Source organism: Coturnix japonica, chromosome 15, assembly GCF_054131305.1.
Source record: "Coturnix japonica strain WE chromosome 15, WE-NBRP24, whole genome shotgun sequence".
Classification (NCBI taxonomy): domain Eukaryota; kingdom Metazoa; phylum Chordata; class Aves; order Galliformes; family Phasianidae; genus Coturnix; species Coturnix japonica.
This window is the reverse complement of record NC_140677.1, coordinates 17,586,929-17,608,739: the sequence shown is the minus strand read 5'-3', so window position 1 is coordinate 17,608,739 and position 21,811 is coordinate 17,586,929. Positions and strand designations below refer to the sequence as shown.

The 21,811-nt window shown below is 44.3% G+C and overlaps 1 long non-coding RNA gene across 1 annotated transcript; it reads left to right on the top strand.

Annotated features, from left to right (window-relative positions):
• Positions 1-9,366: 9,366 nt before the first annotated feature.
• Positions 9,367-21,645, top strand: LOC107319556 (uncharacterized). The gene is made up of 3 exons (XR_004308779.2): positions 9,367-18,448; positions 18,813-18,973; positions 20,726-21,645. It is a non-coding gene; the product is annotated as an uncharacterized LOC107319556 (long non-coding RNA).
• The last annotated feature ends 166 nt before the right edge of the window (positions 21,646-21,811 follow it).

The following is a 21,811-nucleotide window of genomic DNA, read 5'->3' as shown; positions in this document are numbered from 1 at the left end:
CACGTTGCAGGGAAGCTCCTGGGGGCAAATGGTGCTGTAATTAAGAGCAAATATTTACTATGAAGGACTAGCCGAGGCCTGGCTGGGCAAGCAGCCACGAGCCTTGTCTGCACTTGCCTTATGTTTGTTCCCTTTTTGAAAGCAAGGAGTCGAAGTCTTTTGTCAGAGGAGTGTTTGTGAGGCACTTAATGGATAGGCTGGGCCTCCGAAGCAGCCAGGAACCATCAGACTGTTCGTTCCACACCTAGGAAATCCCCCAAAAACTAAGTTCCTTGTGTCTAGCTACAAGTACTTAACGTCTTTTGTTAGGGGCTGCTCTGAAGTGCATCTACAAATGAGGTGAGATAGGCCTGCATGCAGGAGGCACAGCTACCATCATACTACAAGCAAGCCGTGCTTGTTGACATGCTTTAAAATCACAGTTTAACTTAGGTTTCATTTGCATCTGCCTTCCCTTTTGATTCCTGTTGCAATTCAAGAGTTTACTTCCTAAGCCTCGAGTTCCAGTGTTGTGCTGCGAGGAAACTTGGCTCCTGGAGAAAGCAGGCACTTGCCAAATCGCTGGGTCTGTTTCACAGGTCAAACTTGCAGCCACCTCACCTGCCCTCTGCCACGCTGGTAAGCTGCAAGGATGGCTGACAGGGTCCTTGGTCATCTTTTTGGCAAAGCTCAGCAAGCTGAAATTTAAATGTCAATTGCAAGTAATAGGAACAATTGCAAGGATGTGGTGTGTGGTTCAACCATCACTGGTGTAGTAATGCAACAAGGCATGTGATTAGACTTGTGAATTGCTGTAATGTATCAAGATACACAACACAGATGAGTAAACATAGGAGACATGCAGACATGAGAGCTTGCAAATAAGAGAGTAGGGTATCCAAGCAATGCGAGCACCAGCTTCCAGACTGCTAAGAAACCATGAAAGTAACTGGAGAGCTGCCCTGCTGCACACTGATGTCTGCTATAAAGCTGAAGGCTGTGATTTGATAGAGCTTTTGAGAAATATGTGATCCAATGGTCTGACTTAAGAGACTTTTATTTGTTCATCCTCATGGTGGAGGTTATCGTGTATACTTTGCTGCAAAAAAGCTGAAAACAGGCACACACCCCTACCTGCCCGGAGCTCAGGAAGTTTACCTGGGCCCACTGCTCAAGCCTGTTTAGGTCCCTCTGGATGGCATCCCATCCCTTTGGTGTGTCAAGCACACCCCACAGCTTGGGGTTTTGAGACTGCCAAAAAAAAAAGTCATCAATTTATGTTTGCAAGACCATTTTCAGTTGATGACCTGTATATTTTCAAATTAAATGTATGGGATTTCTCTCAGATATTCAACTGAAAAATATGATTGTGACTCTTTCCTGGACTTTTATAATTCCTGTCTTGGCATAGAGAAAAATATCCTTTGCAATTGCTTCTATTCATACCATCACTTTCTGACAGAAGGCACATTTTGAACAATTATTGTCAAGGATGAAGTACAGGAAGAGTAAAATTTCATCAAAAAGGTGTTGGTCAAGGTGACTGCTGAGCCTCCTGCCCTGCTGTGATGGTGTGTTTGGGAGATGGGGCTTTACTCTTTTGGGTGGATGCATCAGACATGCTCTCTTATTCAGAGCTGTTGATCTCAGAGACATTCTAGCAAGCTCTGTCCAAAGCAGCAAGCAGTCACTAGGGCTTGAGTAGAACACTGCTTTTTTAAAATTGTTTGATGTTTTGTATTGAGGACAAGCCTGTCCTTAAACTGTACGTACAGGAGGAAGAGTTAACTCTTTCTGCTTGAGCCAAGCCTGAAAACAGATGCTGGATGGCTGAGCATTGGAAATCTCTTCGTGCCAGGTATAACAAGGATCATCTGGAGAAAATGTGTATCTGCTTGAGACAGCTCTGTTTTAGACATGCACTGAGTGCAAAAGGAGTTTGCTGTCTGCTGGAAGAGCCAGGTCCCCAGCCTAACAGAAGCTGGATTCAGTCCAAAGTGTCTGGATGGCATATGGTATTTACTGAAATATGGCATTGCTTGTGTAAGCGATGCACCCTTCTCCCTCACTCTGAAAACCATCTGGGCTTCATGTGTGAGCAGTTAAAAGCCAAGAGCAAGAGAGTATCTGATACTGTATAGCTCTGGCAATGATACTTCCATTCTGGTCCCCACCACCTTTGGTTTCCCTGTTTTTTGCAGGCATGGGAGTCTCAGCCATGCCTTGGTGTCCTCTTAACAACATTTTTATTTTTTTTTCTCCTTTTATTTTCCAGCAGTGGTTTTAAACAAGAAAGGGTTGCACGAGGAGTTTGCATAAGGCTTTACTGCCTGGGTAAGAGGAAGACTTTCTTGTCTGGGCCAGGGGACAATTGTTATGCTGGCCAAACCTTTCTCTGTTTCTAGCTGGCATCTGTAGCCTGTAGCTTTGACTCTCCTGATTTTTACACCACCTGGGTCCAAGCTCCTACAAGTGAGAAAGAGATATTAAACATGCTTGTGTCCTGGCACGAAGAGGCATTTTATCCAAAGGGAGCTGAGAATTGCTAGGTGAGGTTTGGGATTGGTTAGGGCTCCCTGTTCAACATGTAGCCAATCTGAGAAAGAGAGGGTTTGTTCAGCTGCTGTGTTGGAGAGTCAGAAGGGGCCAGGAGAGCACAGAGTATTGCCCCCTGCCTTTAAACAATGAGAGCTTGGTTGTGCTTTTCATTAGCTTCTAGAATAGGGTTTAGTTAAAGGTGGTGTCCTCTGATGTTTTTGAGGCTTTGTAACTTCCTCTTACCTGTGCGCACACTCTGTGGGTTTTGTTTCCTAAAGGGAGCATCATATGACAGCCCCTACACCACTGATCTTTCTGGCAGACTGATCCCTCTTCCTTCCTGAACCTGATAAACAGTCCAAGAATCTGTGTGTGAGTGCATGTATGTCTATGAATCCCACAGCCTGCTTCTCTGGTTCTTGGTGTGGTTTTTATATCCTTCCGGCAGTGCTTCTGTTGTTGCGCTGCTTCTCCTTCTTATTTCCCTTCCTGCTGTGGTTTACCAGCTGCTGCTTATTGTGAAGATAGAGGTGATACTGCACAACCCATTTCTGAGAACCTTGACCTGTACTTTCCAGTTTCACAGCCTGATGCAATCCTGAGGGGTTTCTGAGGTAGTTAAAAGTTTTAGACACCCCTGAATAGACATTGCAATGCTTTCTGTAATCAGCTTGCTTTGAGGGCTAGCAGTTTCTTGCTGGAATGTGGGTGCTGTGACTTGCGTGTTCCAATGTGGACGTGCTGTGTCTGTCTGCGCAGAGCACTGTTGCACATAAGAGCTCTGTTTTGAACCTGGGTTCTGCACCAGTGGCATAATGTGAATTGTTCCCTGGCTCCAGCTGCCTTTTGCCTAAGGAAGGTAAGTTACAGAGGCACTAAAACAGGTTCTCTTGCTTCCAAGCCCAGCACTTCGTGCTTTTTGTGGCCAAAGGATCACATTCCAGCTATGTTTCTACTGTTGGAAAATGGAAGTGCACCCATCAAAACCTAGGGATTGGGAGGCTTGGTAGTTGCACCTCTCTTCTGAGGGGAAAGCTGGTTCTCATGGGCTGGGACTTCTGAAAGCCATGTGGGGCAGTGCAGTCTTCTAGGCTGAGAGGAATGCATCTTCTACAGTTCTTGAAATAGTGTGTTTGTGTCATTCTTATCTCTGGAGAGGCTTACAGTGAGAAGTGAGTTCTCGGAACTAGGCTGGACTAGTCTTGCCCTGTCTCCAGCTCTTCCAGCTGAGTCTCTCTTTCATAGAGCACAGCTGGTGCTTGGAGAGCGATATGTGTTTGTCTCCATCTTCCACATAGGGAGGAGGGTTCCCGTTACTGTTTTCCCTTCCTCCATCTCTCAGAGCTGGAGAGAGCAGCTCAGCATTTATTGGCAGCATTTAAACAGGTCACTTCAGTACCCAGGCACCCTTCTCTTCCCCCCCCATGTCTCCTTTTTGCTACTTTGGCAGATTGCCTTTGCCTGATTGACTGCATTTCAATTCATCTCAGATATTTAATCTTCTCCTTGGAGAAAGATAGACTGGAATGAAGCTTTTGCTGCCCTCAGGAAGGAATCAAGAGCTTTAGAGTGTTACTTCATTCAGTTCAAAAACAGCCCTCTAATAACACAGAGGAGGTTGTGTTGTGCTGCAGAGAAAAGCCAGCTTTAAGAGGTGATACTATCTGTCTTTACCTAGCCTTGTGCTGTTTCTTGTAGAGCTGGAATCAAAATAACTCCTCAGATTCTGCCGCTCAGTTGATGGGAACTGCTTGAACTGGTTCCATCTGCGTGTTCTGGAGGAAGGCCTTTCTTCCTTCCCCATCTTGGTCAGGACACTTGGTGTCAAAACTAGGAGATCTTTTTTTCGAAACTAAGGTGCTTGGAACAGGAGCAGTTCTGAGTGATTTTTTTATTTTTTTTTTTTGGTCCAATAGCTTGCTCCCTTTCACTGGGAGCACCTCCTCAGGGAATGGTGGAAAGAGGTCGTGCTTTCACCTTCGCTGCTACTTTGCTTCCTCCTGAAGCTGAATACAGCCGCCTCTACTCCTTTGCTTTGAAGGGAAGTGGCCTGCAGCTTTATTTGCATGGTATGGGTGGAGATGCAGTAAGAGGAAATGAAGAAGCCTGCACTAACAGCAATGGCTTTTGTTTGTCACCAACAATACTGTGAGACTGGCTTCCTTAAAAAGCAATTGCTGACTGGCCAGCTGCCACCTTTGGGCTCTGACTGCATGCTCTTGTCTGGAGCATAGAGCAGAATCCTTCTGATTTGCTCACTACAGGTTCTGCTGCATGAGACAATGGGAAAGATGTGATGCTCTTCCCCAGGAGTTAATATTGGATGAAGCACATGTTTAACCGCGGTAGGTCGGACTCTCCAGGCATTCTCAGAGCAAGACCCCCTCCTCTTTCCAGATGGTGAAATGTCTCTGAAGAGCTCTCAGTCTGGATAGACTTTTTTTTTTTTTTAAACTGCTTGGCCTCTGCCCAGTGGAGTCTCTGTGGCTTTATGGGAAAGGATTTTCAGTTGTTCAGTAATGGTGCTGTGTGCATTTTAATGGGTGCACTCAGTGGATCATTCAGCTAGGGATGGAACTGCACTGCTGGCAATAGATGTTTGTGCATATACATCGATTGCATTTATCTGTAAAGTTACAATCCTTATTCAGTCAATGCTTTTGGTATTAGGAGCCTGCTTGTTTTTCTGCATCTGTGTTCTGCAGGCCTCTGTTAAGCCAGTTTCCACTTCCTTTCCTGCTGTGTACTGCTCTGTATCTTCCTGTGCCTTGCACCCAGTTGGAAAGCTGCTGCATCACTGGGCCTGGCTGCCCAGCTGTGCTTGTGGGAAATGCATGACTTCCTTGGGGACTGCTGGCTGGTGATGGTTAAACAGCAGGCTGGGGACACAGACAGTCTTCTTAGCAATCCAGAACAGGACATGGTTTCTCTGTACCTCCCTAAAAGGATGTGTAGGCATATTGAAGCAGAGGAAATGAGTTCCAAGGGAGCAACATTTTTTTTTTTTTTTTTAACCCTTTCTCTTCTGAATGGGTAGGAGAGAGGGAGAGCCCTGAAAACCTGAAAGGTGAAGGTGTTGTAAGACTAATGAGGATCTAAATTTGAAATTAGGTGTTTCCCATTTACTCTGAAGCAAACAGAGCCTCCAGAAAAACAGCCTCCAGAAAGATCAGCATGAGGTAGATACAAGAAGCTGAATTGCTCAGTGGAGAGACTTCTGTTATTTTCTTTATGTGGATGGGTTGTGAATTAATGCTGTCTGCTGGCAGAGCTTGGACTGATAGCTGAGGAAGTCCCTCACTGGAGTGTGGACCTGTCTGGGCACCTTGCAGCATCCTGCCTTGTTCCATGTTGTTGCTGTGGCCTTGAATTCTGCCCTGTTTTTTGAGATGAAAACAGATCAAGGACTGTGAAAGCCAAAGCTTGCAAACAGTTTAAGATCAATCTAATTTCTCATGCGAGGTGCATCTTGGATGTGAGGGAAAGGGAAGGTTTTGGCTGCAGTGCTGCTCCAAGGCTGCAGCCTTGTGGAGGGGAAGATGGTTTTGTTTAGTTTGCTTACATACAGAAAGCCTGTCAAAATAGGATTTGGGGAAAAAAAAAAAAAGGAGGGGAGCAGGAAGTCTTCCTGATGGCATTATTAGAAGGGAAATGAATGGTTTAAGTTCAGGGACGCTGCTGGAAGTATAGTGCTTGGGGACAGTGGTGTCGTGAAAACCTCATGACTTCCTGAGTGTAGGGTGTGAATGTGATCTGGAATAAGCAAGAAAGGGCTAAATATAGAAGCTGCTGGCTCCTGTCCTGCAGTGGTGGCTCTGCCCTCCCTGCAGTCCTGGAGATAGCAAGTTCTGCCTATTGTTCCGGTCACATTCTTGTGTCCCACGATGGGGCCTCTGCAATGGAATGAAATGAAGAGAAACAGATGGGAAAACAATAACCCTAGGAATAAGCTCTGAGCTTTGCTGGCAGCTTCCAAGAACCCATAAATCCCCAAATGCGTTTGTGCTAGATTAGGGAACTGGAGCAAAGCAAAGGTCAAATACTCGCTTTCCTGTCTCCCTGTGCTCCCAGTCCTCAGGGAAAGCTGTCTGTGGGGGTTCTACCTTGCAACAAGTCATTGCGATGTTTCCTTGGTCTTTTAATTCTGGCCTCCTCTTCAGCTGTCCTGTCTTCAAGCTCCCTGACATTTTTGTTTTTATCCCCTTGGATAAAGGGAGTGTGCAGCAAGACAGCTTGCCGTTCTGTCCTTCTCAGGTACAAGGGAGAGACCCTTGAAAAGTGGTGATGCAGTCTTTCTGAGTTGCTGATAAATACAAAAAGGAAAGCCATTAGTGACTGTCAGCCTCTTGGAATGAGCAGCTGACTGAAGCACTGAGCAGGGAGTGTTGTGTGCTTGAAATGCTGCATATGGTGAACATAGAATCATAGGATGGCTTGGGTTGGAAGGGACCTTTAAGATCCCCTACTTCCAACCCCAGGGACACCTCCTTCTAGCCCTGTTTGCTCATAGCCCCATCCAGCCTGGCTTTGAGTGCTTCCAGGGGGAGGGGGCATTCACAGTTTCCCTGTGCAACCTTTTCCGGTGTCTCACCACACTCGCAGTAAAGAGTTTCTTCTAGTCTTCTAATTTAATTTAATTTCCCCTCATCCTGTCACTACCTGCCCTTATACACAGACTGCACGTGCTCCAGCTGTGTTGTTACAGCACTGGAGCTAAGTCTCTTAAAGCCAGACAGGAATCTATACTCCAGCACTCATCACCCTCATTAGAATTTCCCCCCCCCCCCTTTTTTTTTTTTTGTTTTCTCTGCGTTCTGTTCCCCAAGCATATATTCTTTCAGTCACCATTCTTCTTGGTATGTTTGCTCTTTCCTTCCACTGCTGTGTGTGAAACAGCTGTTGCTGCACCAAATGGACAGATATATCCATATGCAACAAAGAAATGGTGAAAGCATTCATAGGCTGAGGTGGATAGTCCAAAACTGCTGAGACTAGCAACCAGGCCTGTGTTTTAACAGTCTTTGGATTGATTAGACAAAGTGGCATTTGTAGCATGCAGACTTTCTCTGTAGCTGTTTACAGTTCTGTGTACAGGTAGATGTGTACTCTGGGTCCGTGATAGTTTATTAGCTTTATTTTTTCTTGTGCAGCTTTGAGTAGGAGATTTTTTTTTCTTTGCATTTTATGTTTATGCTCTTGTGTTCTTTGTGTACATGAAGCCACATAGGAACTGCAGTGACAGGTAAAAGGTGAACTTGAAATCAGCACAGAGCACTGTTTTGTGCACAAGAAAGTGTATTGCTTCCTTTGACCAAGTGCTGTGATGTAATGCATAACATGGTTTTTCCTGTGCTGCATCCTTTGCCATTCTGCAATGCTGTGATGCAGCTGGATGTGATGAGCACACGTAACAAAGGGTATTTCAAAGGCAACATCTGGGAAGTGCAACTGGCTGCTGCTCCACTTCCTGTGCTTGTTTCTGACACCTTGACAGGCCTTCCTAGGAACACACAGCAGGCATGTGGAACTGTTCCTGTGATGCTACAGGATGTGAATCTTCCTGTTTTGTTACCCACCTCAGCTCTATTTAGGACAAGCCCTGCTTCCTGCTCAGAGCCAAACAAGGCACTGTCTGAGGCAGACTTCATGAGGGAGATGAAATTTGTCCTCATTTCCTAGGGGCTGTAGCCACTCAGAGCCTTGTCATGTTGTCTGATTGGGATATGGGAGGAAGAACTGGAGAAGAGACTCCAGGCTGATTTTTCTCTTTTAGGGTATTTTTCCCATTTCTATTATCTCAGGGAAGAGTGGTTTACACTACAAGTCAATGACCTTTTCTCAAATGAAAAGTAAATAGTTTCTCAGCAGTATTTTCTTCTATGGAAGAAAGCAGAAGGCAGGGAGGTGACAGGTATCCGTTAGGTGTCACAGCTCTGGTACCATAGAACTAGGATGGATAATACTGGTGAAACCAGCAGGAGCAGAACTCTCTAGCTTTTAGAGAGGAAAGGGGAACCTGGGCAGCTATGCAGGTTGGGGATAGTGAGTGGTTAGATGGTGCCCAAGAAGAGTCAGTTAATGGTGTGTTCTGTTCTCTCGCTGCCAGGAAAGCTGCGCTCATTTTATTTATTTATTTTTGTCCAGTGCTGGTAAGGGGACAGTTGATTTCTGCAGCTCCATCCTGCAGGAGCCAGAGCATGCCACTGCCAGAATATTCTTCTGCTTGGCAAAGAATATCTCATTATCTTGTGTCCAGAAGGGAAACAAACACAGCACACTGAATAATTATCTCTGCCATCCTTTCTGCCTCTATTTCTTACAGTTAGCACACTCGCAGTTAATTCCAAAATGCTTTTTTTCCCTCTTCCTCACAGTTCTTGCAGTTGTACTGCCCTGAGCAACCAAGGCATGCTTGAAATAAAGCTGTGCCTGCTCCTGCCCTCTTTGATTTAACTCTGCCCTTTGGGAAAACCAAGAGATCCAGCTCTCCCAGACAGAGCAGGGAGACATGTGAGAGAACCAGGGACAGGCTATGTACACCTCTCTCCTTGTCCTTGCTTCTCCTTTACCCATCATTCTTCCACATGAGCCCTGTACCTAGCCCCGATTGACCAAAGTCTGAGTGTATTTTCAGGATCCTCTGTCCTCAGTGAGGAACAGCACTCCTGATGACTTCATGATGACCTCTCCTCCTGCTGTGCAGGAAAGGTGTCTAAGTCTGGCAAGCTTGACAAGACTGCAGCAGATACGGCTACAGGAGCATGTTCTTGTCTCCTGGATACTCCTGCAGCTCTGCAGAAGCACTCTGAACAGCCACAAGTAAGTTGGTCTTTGCAGCTTGAATTTTTGTGGTCCACATGCCTCATTAAGCAGTCATGAATGAGAAATGGTATCTGGAATGGCATGAAACTTGACTGTGCTAAACTGGTAGCATTGGAGGTGACAAATGGATTTAAAGACTATTCCTTTGAGCCATGGCTTGATTTGGAGTTATCTTGATCTAGGTGGTCCTACAAAACTAGGAATTTGATGGAAATCGTCTTGAGAAAAAAGGCTAAATAATGCCATTAAAGCCCTAGAAGCAATAGGTTAAGTGATGCCACAGTTTCTTATTCTCTTTTTCTGAGATCTGTGCCGCAGTGCTGGAGTGCATGGATCTGTCTGTTCAGTTTCCTTACTCATGGGCAGAGAGATTTAGCTCCTTCCCTTTGTGCAAGTCTCCTCTTGTTTCCTGGTACCCATTAGTGACCTTCTTGGGAGGGTTGGAAGCCCCAGGGTTTTCCCTTGAGGGACAATTCCTAATCCTTGAATAAGATTTTTACTCTTGTCTGAAACTGCATAGGACTTGAGCAGTGCAAAACCCTAACTATGCTTCCTTCCCATTTCATTGCCTTTGTGTAGAGACATGGGTGTGTGTGAATTGCTTGGGGTGGTTCAAGCTGTGGCATGATAAGCTTCATTTCTAGTCACTTTCCCAATCTATTTTGCCAGGAGCAGGTTCTGCTCCTTGTCCATATTTTGCAGTCCCTACAGTACATATGGATCTCCTGGCTTTTTTTTTTCCACTGTCCAGTCCACCTTCAGGTCATAATACATAGGGGAAATGGTTACTGATTTTTAAAACAGAGGACAGGCATCTATTGTTCCACTTTGAAAACTGGGTAGGTTTGGAGCCATGGAAGGGAAAGGGCTCAGCAACTGTTACAGTATTTGTTTTGCATATTGGAAAACAAAAATATTTACCAGGCTACTTTCAGCAGCCAGCAATCCATAAGCTTGGTTTTCATTTAAAAAATATTCATTGTACTTTCCTTGAGGATTTAGTGAATTTTCTCAAAATTTTCTATGTACAATAATTGCATTTTTTAAAAATCAAATTTGGTTCTGACTCTGTGACCACAATAAAGTTTAAGAGACTATCATTAATTATGGGTTAAAAATATTCTGTGATTCTGGCTGCTTTGCTTGATTACTGGGTGATACTGTTATCTTTCTCCCAGCTGCAAACCAGTGCTGTGAAAGCTGCTTTCAGACTCTATGGGTTGTTCACAAAATGTCTGAGAGAGCTATTGCCCACTAGCATCAATTGCTCAGCTCTGCTGCTGGGACCCTGTGAGGAAAAACTTGAGGACAGATGCCATGCAGAGCGAGAAGTTTTTTTTTTGAACCCATTTCTCCTTCATGGTCTGTGTCTCATCTCTGTCTTCTCTCTAGACTACAGAAAGGAATGTGTTTCTTTTTGATGCTGTAGTTTTACATCAGATGGAGATCACCATTGGTCAGAGGTTAAACTTCTCTCCAGCCCTTCCTTAGTTTGAGATGCTGCTTCTTGTAGCACTTCAGAACTGAAAAAGGACGTGTCTTGGTGAGGATAAAAAGCATTAAAAGTCTTCCTCCAAAGGAAGCCATCATGCATCCTCACTAACCAGCTCAAAGGCTGTTTATCGTTTCTTCAAGGATAGGAAGAGAGAATAAGATTCTTGGAAAGAGGATTTTTATAAAATCCATACTGGCTTTGGAGACAGGGAGGTGACCTTTGGAGGCACTGGAGAAGATCTGATGTTTGCAGAGCTGGTCTCCAGCTCCCTAAAGACACCTGAGCAGATGGTCAGGTCAATAGATGGCAGTCATCATAAGGGGTGTCCGCTGAGCGTAAGACCAGTGAAGCCACCCACATCATCATGTTGAGATACGTACATACATGATTTGTTGAGGGGAAGTAACTTAAACAGAGGATACTTCTCAGCTTTCAGGCATGGTGCCCTGCTGACATGGGGAAAGTGTGTCTGTCTTCTGTCTGTCTGGAGCTGATTCATGGCTGACAGGTCACTGATGTGCTTTTTGGTAATGCTGACTGTAGGCCACTGTTTACTGCCACTAAATTTGGAGCTCTGGACTGTAAGTTCACAGTACCTACCTTGTTAAAAGCCCTCAGATGTCCTCTAAGAATAGAAATGCTAAAGTTACATTAACAAAATAACATATCCCCCTCCTGCCCCCCCCCCCCCCTTTTTTTTTTATTCCTCTCCCAGAGGAGTTGTTGCCTTTCCATTCTCCTAGGACACACTTTGGCACTTTATTCCTCTGGAATATTAGCCCTGGAGGTGAGCTAATAACTGCCTTGATTTACTAGAGAACAAGGATTCATCACTGCTTTACAGTGAGACTCGAGGGGTTTTGAAAAATGATGCCATAATCCAGCTGCAGTTACTGATTACAACGCAGAAGTGATCAAGTAAAATTTGTGATTTGCCATATGGAAAGTAACTGTGAGCTACTCTTAATCCTAGCAGAGGTACAAGGCTGTGAGATGGAAGGCCATAGAGGAAAGACCTTAAATGTATTTGTCTATTTCCAATTTGCCACTGTAAAGAATGGCTAAAAGGTGCCGTGTGATTTTTTTTTTTTTAAATCCAGCTTCCTTTAACCAGCTTCCTTTTCAGCTTATGGCCTGAACTTTCATAACTAGATTTGTAAATAATTCATGAAGTGTCCTAACTATTCTCCTGCATGTTGAACTGCCTCAGCTGGCGTAATTGCTTGCAGATATTGTGTAGAGCAGCAAGGGGAAAAGCCACGTTTGCTTTGTATTTATTGTATTTCACTCAGCTTAGCTACTGGAAGCAGCTTGAGTCAGCTTTCACACCCTTAACCTAAAGCTGAGTTGTTTAGGTTCCTAGTAGAACTGGTTGGGAATCTCTTGATGATTATTTGTTAGTAAGTGCAGCATTACGTAGATGATGACTTTTAATGGAGAAATGTAAATTTCAGTTATAATTGTCGCAACCAATACAGAATTAATGTGCTACTTCTTGTTGTAGAGAGATACCTGCCCTAGTGCAGCCTGGGAACAGGCACTAAGGCTATGGTGTGAAAGCTCTTTCCTTCATATCCAGTCCCACAGGTTTTCAGACCTCTTTCTATCTCAGTGTTGGAACTGTTGACGCTTCTTGGATAGACACATGGGGTTGGGTATACTCTGAGTAGAGGGAGCTATTTTATTCTTTTTTTTAATTCACAACCCATAAGGGGAGAATCCTTCTAAGAGGTTAAGCAGGAAAAATGTATGGAAGCGAGGGATCTGAAGTGGGTTAATGGCGCCAGTACCTATAAATCCAGTGTGCTAGTCTTTCACATGGAACAGCTACCTACAATGTAGCTTTAAAAATAACAGCAGCCTACTAGATCTCCGAGGAGGTCTGGCACTCTTACAATTGAATGTGCTGAGGCCAGACAGCAGAAGGAGGTCCATGAGTGCTGTTGGCCCACTGTCTTTTTTCCTTCTCCCTGTTCCCTTTCTCGTTTTGTTTTTCTTTGGCTGTCTTTTTGTTACTGAAACACAACTCCCTTGTGGCCTGCAATCTCTCACAGTTGCTTGCTGAAGATGAGTGATTCATCAGGCCCAACCTGGTTGAATTTTGCAAACCAGTCACCAAAGTTAATCAGACCAAAAGGAAAGAGAAATGTGAAGGGAAAAACAAACAAAAAAAGCCCCAGGGCTAGTTCTGATTTTTTTTTAACCACCCCTGGGAATTTAAAAATGCCTCTCAGTCTGGGTTCTCCATCCATCCTCCTGTCTTCAGTGGGGAATCTGAGAACAACCTAGGTGATGGGTTTTGAAGTGCAGCTTGCCCTGTTGCAATGCAGAAGAGCATGATTCAACAGGCTTCTGACTGGTGCCCATGGCTCTTCCATGGTGCCTTGCTCATGTGGGAGCTGGGGAGCAGGCAACTGTGGTTGCAACCTGCTAATCACTTCCACTCGGATTTGTTGTGTTACAACGGCAAGGGTTGAGGTGAGGGGACCAGGCAGCTGCTGACATGAATCGTGGTGCTCTGCTGTGTAATTAGGAAGGAGCTCTGGGGTTCTTGGTGCACCAATGAGATTTCTCAGGCCTTAAACATAATAAAGACCTCCACCCACTTAAGCAGTGAATTAGCATCTTCCTTTCTGATCCTGAAGGATGAGAACTTGCTGGAGGCTTGGCTGTCTGGCTGGGGAGATCCAGGGCATGACTGTATTGGGCAAGGCTGATGGCAAAGTCATTGCTGTAGCTGCAAGGACAGATTTAGGAGGAGGGAAGACCACGAGTGGGAGTAGAGAGCCTAGGGGTGCTCTGTGGGAAGGCTGTTGCTTCCCACTGTGGGTGAGTCCAAGATAGTGTTGCTCACATCCACTCTGTGACTAAGTGGAAGCAGAGTTGCTCAAGCACTGGCAATGGGGTGTGCCTCTCCCATGTGCTGTGATGTGCCGTGGGTTCCCAGGCTGTTTTCTGCTTCCATGCTGCTGAAGGATACCCTTCTGTTCTTGTCTGGTTGCAGTGGGTGAGCTGGCAGAGGTACTGGGATGGGCCTATTGGCTTTTAGGCCACTCACAAGACTTGACACATCACAGTTTTGAGAGGATGGGCTTGACGTTGCATTGAATATGAAAAAATGAGATTAGCTTCTGCAAAATTACACTTCTGACTGTATTATTTTATTTCTTTCTGCATGTAATATTCATATTGTAACAAGGGGGAGTAATGCCTCCTACTCTTTTCTTTATGTGGTGCTTCCAGATGCCAAGGGTTGGTGCATGACTGCACTCTTCAAGTCAGAGAGCACCTGAAGAGCTGGGTACCCCTTGAGACAAACAAGGGGATTCCATATTGGCATTTGTGCAATTTTTCTGCAAGAAATACCTTTCACAGAGTGAATGAGTGTCATTTTATTTTTATGAAAAAGCATCTGCTTTCCATAGCACAGCTGTACTTTTCTGTTGGCACTGTCAGTCTCCTTTGTTTGAACACTGCAGATGGCAGCTCCATCACTGACTGCATCCCTTTCTCATGAGGGCTGACACATTAGCATGTGGGAGAAGGAGCCCAGTTCTGTCTTCCAATCCAAATGGTTCCAGGAGCTCTTCTGTTTAGTGAGTGGCCCAATTTAGTTCATTTGGAGCATCTGTAGTACCAGAAATATCAGTGTACAGAGCAGCAATGGAATCAAGACCGGCTCTTCTCAGAGCTGTTAGATTACACCAACCATTATGGTTTATTTACTTCTGGTGCCATGTCCTCCCAGGATCTCTTGAGTTTCTACAGTTTGTAGCAGACCTCCCCAGTGAGTGAAGAAGTGGAGATCACACAGCAACTTTGGTTCCTGTCTGCACAACAATGTACAAGTCAGGTGAGTGGATCACAGACGGGGTGCTCCTAAAGTGAAAGTCCAATGTATGTTCATGTTTATGAACACTGCTCATAGAAGCTGGCCCTGCACTGAGAGTTGATGGCTTACAGTCAGTCCAATATGGATTTCTTCTTCCTCATGGATGAGTAATTTTTGCACTCTCCATTGTGAGGATTGGACAGCAGCAGCTCAGGTAGAAGCTGCTGTTAAATCAGTTGCCAGACTCTCACAGTTCTCACCAGGGCTTACCTCCTTTCCTTTGGGCTAGCTGCACGAAATGGTCTGGAATCACAGAGTTTCCTTGTGCACTCTTTTTTTGTGATGTTTCTCAGACAAGTTGTTACGGCTGATGCAGCTTTGTAGAGTAGTTGAGGAGGAGGAAGTCGTGAGTAGATTGCCTGGGCAGGCTGTAGTGTCGCAGTCCCTGGAAGCTTTTTGGAAGAGACTGGCTTTGTGCCTCAACCATGTTACACAGTAGTGGAACCTGTTTTAAGACAGAATGCGAACTTGTCTTCGTACCATTTGTTTTTTTCTCTTCTTGTTTTCTAATGTGAAGCTTTTTTTTTAGGTTATTTAATCACTAGGGAGGAGTAGTGCAGGCTTCTTAGAAACTCAGAAGGATGTTTTGCTCTTCAGTGTTGTCCTTCCGCTGTGTAGGGACAAACAGGAGAGAGATCTGGGTGAGAATCAGTCATGAGGCTTGAGGAGAGCTACAGGCATGAAAGAAGACAGTGCCCCTGACGACGTGAATGGAATGGCAGAAAGGTGGCATTTTTTTCAAGAGATTTGTGCATTGCATGAGCAGGGATGATCCTGCAGCCTTTTCTCCAGCAGGTGACTGCAAGTTTCATTTATACTTTGCTTATTCTTTGTGACCAGAAGGTGTTTCTTTTCCTAGTTCTTAGCTCTTCCTTTGCTGTGAATCTTTTGATTTTTATTTTTTGTTTTGTTTTCTTTTTCCTCCTCAACTCTTCACACATGAAGCACAAAGAAGAGGCCTGATGTGCCTGCTGCTCCATTTGATATCTTCACAGCATGATTGATGCTAGCTGGGCTTTGAAACAGAGGCACTTGTGCCACAGGGCCTCCTCAGCAGCTCTACTGTCCTGCTTCCATTCTAGATTCATACATGCATTCAATGCAGCCAGCCTGCTCCCTAATACCATGGCTATGGCTTCAGCCAGCCAGAAGTCATCTACAATTTGCCACTTGTGACACTGAGTCACAGGGAAGAGGAAGATCTTGGTTTACTGTCTCATAGGAAACACTCTGGCTTCAGGCTTCCTTGAGCTGTCTATACCTCACCACTCCCCACAGTATGACAGTGAATGTTCTCATGGTGCTGATGGTTGTTTCCTGAAGAAGTATCAGCTATATGAGGTGGAGTCGGTTGCTTTGGTGTTCCCTATTCACAAAAGAATATTTAAAACGCTTCATTAAAAATCACGACTTGTGGCAGAAGATTTCTTCCTTTTAATCTTTGGCAAGTTTTATCTGTTCAGTAGTGTGGAAATACGCATGAATGATGGAGAGAGGCACTTCTTTGTCTGCCACCAAAAGAAATGCAGCATTCTGGGTAAAGAAGAAAATTCTGTGTTGCTTTCATCAGTAAATGAAACTTCAGAAAAAGTCTCTCTCACACACATCGTTTTGGAGGAAATCTTCCACATTTTTGGAGGCACTGGACAGGTCTGCATTGGCCTTGGTACAAAAATGTCTCAGCTCTCCACAACTTCCCTGGAAATATCACTAGAATAGCCTTTCCTGAGAGATTTTGGCTTCCTTGCTGAGTTGACAATGCGGCCAGACTCGGTGGGATTTCCTCAGCACTGTGTGTTGTGCTGTGGCTGCACAGCAGAATATGCGAAGACAGAGGTCACATTAAATACCCAACATTTTCACAGTCAAGTGTTTTACTAATGGTAATGCTTCAAAACCTTCACAGTTGAAAGATGCCTTTAGATTCATCAATCTTACAAAAAAAAATTAGAGTCTAGAGTATTGCATCAGAGCCATAGAGAACTACATTGGGAAAACTAAGAATTCAACACCAGCTGTGTCTGGGCAGTATTCCTTCAGTCTTTTTCTGTCAGCTCACCTCTAGCAGGTAGCGCATTTGGAGCTACACTGACAGAACACTCACACACCAGGTGCTCTGGATGGTGTTAGGGGCCATTGGGTGCCTGTTTTAGGCATCAAAGGAGAGGACTGTTCAGACAGCCTTCTTGTTTTATTTCCTCCTTTCTCAATCAATGTATTGAAGTCCTATAGCTCCACCTGGGCAGGTCTGGGTTGGGACTCACAGTACTCATTCATTTTACATCGGTGCCTCCAGTGCCATTTTGAAGGTAGTGGTCCTGGTGGCATTCACGATGATGTCAAACCCCTACAGCCTCTTTCTAAATGCTTGGTGCCTCCTGTCTCTCTTTCTGGGATCTGCTGTAACGCAGACCATGTTTTAACAGAACCTACAGGGCTGGAAGGTGCAGCTGTTCCAATCACATTCACAGAGGACTCATGCTAAACTTAAGCCCTTATGATGTTTGTTCTTCTGTCATGCTTATATTTGTCTTGTACTTTGTCTGGGTATTCAGATTGTGTGTCTTGGCCTGCCTCTGTCATATATATTTAATCCTGGTTTCTTTGCTCTCTTGCAGAGACTTGCTAGGGAACAAAGCGAAGGGAGAGTCTTGGTGAGACAATGTGTAGGGAGAGCTGACAGCCAGCCAAAAGCCCCATCCAGCTACAATAAGTTTGTAGGCAGAATTATTTTCTTAGCACCTCATCATGCTTCCTGCCAAAGCTTGGGCAGTCAAACAGGTTTTCCATCCTGGTAGGCTACAAAACTTGGGGTGGTTATTTAGACAAGATGGTGAATATTATTTGATGACTGCCTTGCAGAGAGGGCTACCGATAGGGGACGGGAGAAAATGTCTGGAGGCATAAAAAGAGGAACACTTGAGCCAAATCAGTACTGGGTATTTGAAGTCAGATGCCTGTCTTTTTCCTGTGCCTGCTAATTCTAAGTCCAAACTAGAGCAGGTTTGCCTACTTTTACAGCTGGATCTGGGAGATGTGTAAGTGCATGTCTCAGGCTCAGCAGAAAGCAGGAATTTTCCAAGGTGGTGAGCACAGTCTAACTGCAGGACTGGCTTTGTCCTGGCAACATCTCTCCAAGCCTTGATCCTGCCTGGTAGTAATTCTACACTGAGGAGTATGTGGAAATAAAAAGTTAAGAGTCATTTGGATGGTAATTAGCACAAAAGAGACCTGCTACTTTTTTCTGAGATACCATTCAATGGTGAACTGCCCTAAGGATTTTAGGGTTAGTGGTTTTGTTGCTTGCTTGCTTTGGGTGTTTTTGTGTGGTCACTTTTTAAAAATACATTTGATTTTCCTTCTCTCAAACTACCTAAGCAAGATCTCATGTATTCTGGAACCTCCTGATTCCAGCAATAGCTGTAAATGTGTCTGAGAGATGCAAGCAGTTGCTGGAGATCTAGTATGAAGTGGTTTGTGGGGAGGAATCCTCAGGTACAAAATTACTTCTGCTACAATGACATTCCAGCTCTAGCTCTAGATTTTTGTTTTTCCTTCCTCTGCCCACCAGGTCCTCTGGGAGCGCCACCCCTCCCATCTGAAGACCCAAAATGGCTGTAGAAAGCAGTAAACAGAACCAGAATATGAACTCTAGCTCCTGCTATTTCACATGATATTCTGGTGTGGAATACCGGCAACAAAATATCACAAAACCACAGCAGGTATACAAGTTCCCTTTATGATAACATCTGACAAATAGAAAGCAATCACTGCACGATGATTTATCATTTAGTCATTTTTATCTCAGCAACAAACCAATCTGAGCAGCTTCCCTCAGGATTTGTTGTCTTGGTTTCCAAGCTGTGCACCAGGCTTTGTACAGGGCAACACTTTTTAAAGTTTAATTTGGGAAAACGTACCATAAAAAAGACATTGAATTGTTATTAAATGGAATGTCTTAAGTTTTCCCATGGAGAGAAACCTTAACTAGATCAATTATGTCACAGTAATCTATGTTTGTTGTCATAAGTAAGTTTGTTTCTGTGTGGTGTGTGGAATTTAAACAATCAATTTCTAAGTTTTCAGGAGTCAGAGAGGTCACACATGCTTGCTGTTACGCTCCTCGAAGTTCTCAGCCAAATGTGCTGACAGAATAAAGCATTCCCAAGTGCTTCAGAACTGTGGAGATCTTCTGTTGAATCTTGTTCCTTCAGTCTACGCTGTTCACACTCATCACAGGGGAAAAGGTGAGTCCTTAATGTGTGTTTTATTGTTGTTCATGTATACTGTCACGTTAAGGTGGACCTTAAGCCCCCTGTCACTGCTAAATTGATATGCTAACATATATTTAGAGCTCCTGCATGTGTAAGATGTCTCTTTCCATGCTGACTGAAACCAATCTGCTTTTACTTTCAAATACTTAAGAGCTGTTCAGATTTGATCTTCAGTTTGCTTGACTGTCCTGAGCCAGTACAGCAGGTGTTACCCCTTTGGGGAATATCTGCTCTGAAGCAGATGTTGCTCTGTGTGAATCAGTTTCCCCCATTTCTCTTTTCTGTATGGATGTGGATGCAGTAGTAACATTCTCTTGCTTTCATTCACATTTTAATGGTATTTGGAGACAATTCATGATTGCCCCCTGGCAGTTGCATATACTATTATGATTGAAAAATGAGCAGAAGTAATTTTGTACCTGTTACCACTCACACGGACTGTGTTTATATTCAGCCCAGAATATAAGTGGTATCTCTCTCATTGACTGGAGTATGGGAATGAAACTTCAGTGTTTAGCACAGATGATGTGAACTTTGAGTTGAAAATCTGCTGCTCCTCAGAAAATGAGTGGCTGATTGATCATTGTTCTCATCTCCAAGATATGTTGGAGATTTTCCACTGACTTCATGGCTTCTTCAGGCAGCTGACTCAGCTTGTCCCCTGGTGGAGTGACTTCTTATTTATCAGCTTATTGTCAAAAGATTTACAAAGAGATTATGCTAGAGGCCAAAAGGTGAACACTCAGAAACACACACACTTCTGTCAGTATCCCCACCAGATGAATCATTTGTGGCCTTTGGCTTTTGAAGTAACCTGAATGTGTCAGAGGAGGCAAGCACATCTCTTCTGTGAATTTGAGATACAAAGTATGACAATGACTATCTGCCCTCATTTGGTTGATCTTGAGTAGGAAGTTTAGGAAGTTGAGTGGGAACTTGTTCTCCTGTCTCTTTTGCTATCTGAAATCCTCTGGAAAGCGTAAAGCTTGTGTTGTAATTGAGGTGAGACACAGGTATGTGAGAGGCAGTGAGAAGAAACTGCTTGCTGTAGACTGTGTAGTTCCTTGCCCTACCACTGAGAAATGCTTGAAAAAGCTCAGTCTTTCAAGGTGATTGTTGAAACTCTTTGTGGTATTCAGAGGAGACCCACAGCAACAGCCCTGGTGAAAGTGAAATGCGAGTCCTGTCAAATATGCAGCAAATGCAACAACTGAATAGTCTGGGTAGTTGCTAGAGAGGAGCTGTAACGTTACCCAAAAAAAAGCAAAGATTGGGTAAGAACTGCTGCTTTAAGGTGTTCCTCTTCACCCTGAGCTAAGTGTGATCAGAAAAATAAAATAGTTTGTCTTCCTTATCAATCATTTCTTGAAAAATGATTACAATGGATTGATCCTCTACAATGCTTTGAACGTATTATTCAAAAGCCAAAGTCCATCAGGCACCCTGTTGCCTTTTTGTCTTGTTTTTTTTTTAAAAAAAAAAAAAAAAAAGTCACATCAGAGTAGATGCTCACCAGAATCTTCAGTTAGTACTGTAGAGCTTGATGATTCATAAGTGACTGTGAGATAAAGAATAAGGTTTTTTTTTTCAATTATGTTAATGGTAGAAGGAAGACTAGGTATGATAACGTGGGTCCCCTACTGAATGAGGGAGCTATCCTGGTAATATGGGATGCTGAGAAGGTATAGATGCTGAACAGCTCCTTTGCTTTTGTCTTTATTTCAGGCTCCACCTCAGGACTTCTGGACCTCGTCGGGAAGAGAGAGTCTGGGAAATGGAGAGCTTCCCTCTGGTTGAGGATGAGGTGGTCGGGGAGCATTTAGTTGGGATCAGTGTGCACAAATCCATGGACCCAGATGGGATGCTGAGGGAGTAGGCAGAGGAGTCTGCTGAACCGCTTTCCATAATCTTTGAGAGCAGGAGAGGTGCTTGAAGACTGGAGGATAACCAGTGTCACTCTGGCATTCTAAAAGGGCAAGGAAGAGGATCTGGAAAACTACAGGCCAGTCAGTCTTACTGGAAACTTGATGGAACAGCTTGTTCTGGATGCCATCTCCAAGCAATTGAAAGAGAAGGAGGTCATCAGAAATAGTCATTGTGGATTCACCAAGGGAAAATTGTACTCAACCAACCTTCTAGCCTTCTATGATGGCATCGCCAGCTGGATAGATGGGGGGAGAGCAGTGGATATAATCTACCTTGACTTCAGCAAGGCTTTTGATAAAGAAGCTGAGAAAGTGTGGGACAGATGCGTGGGTGGTGAGGTGGGTTGAGAACTGTCTGACTGGCTGAGCTCAGAGGCTTGTGATCAGCGGTGCAGAGTCACAGTTCAGTTAATTTGAAACATTCAAGTGTACCTGTTTCTGCTGTGGGCAAAGCTAATCTTGCCTTCTGCAAGCATCTTAAGAATCAGCATACCTATCTAGCTTGTTAAAAGGAGGATTAGCCCTATCATTAATAAGCGAATGTGTGTGAATGAGAGAGGTGGGGTCGAGATCTCAAGACAGCTGCAAACCTCTCTTCAAATACTGGGCATAGTTTACCCAAATGACTATAAGGAATGTGTTCTATTGGCATGCGTGTTAGGAGAGAAGGATCCCAGTGTATTTGGTGCTGTGTTAAAGAATGCATGTTTCTTAATACCACATTGTTCTTAAGGAGTTTTATTTGGGCTGCAGTTTATCTGGTAACATTTTGAGGTTGCTTTGTTGTTTCTTTCTGTATACATGTTCTAGAAAGCCAATTTGATCGCAACTGAATGTTCAAATTGAGAACTTGTGGGTAATGGAAGGTGTCAGATGCATGAGGTGT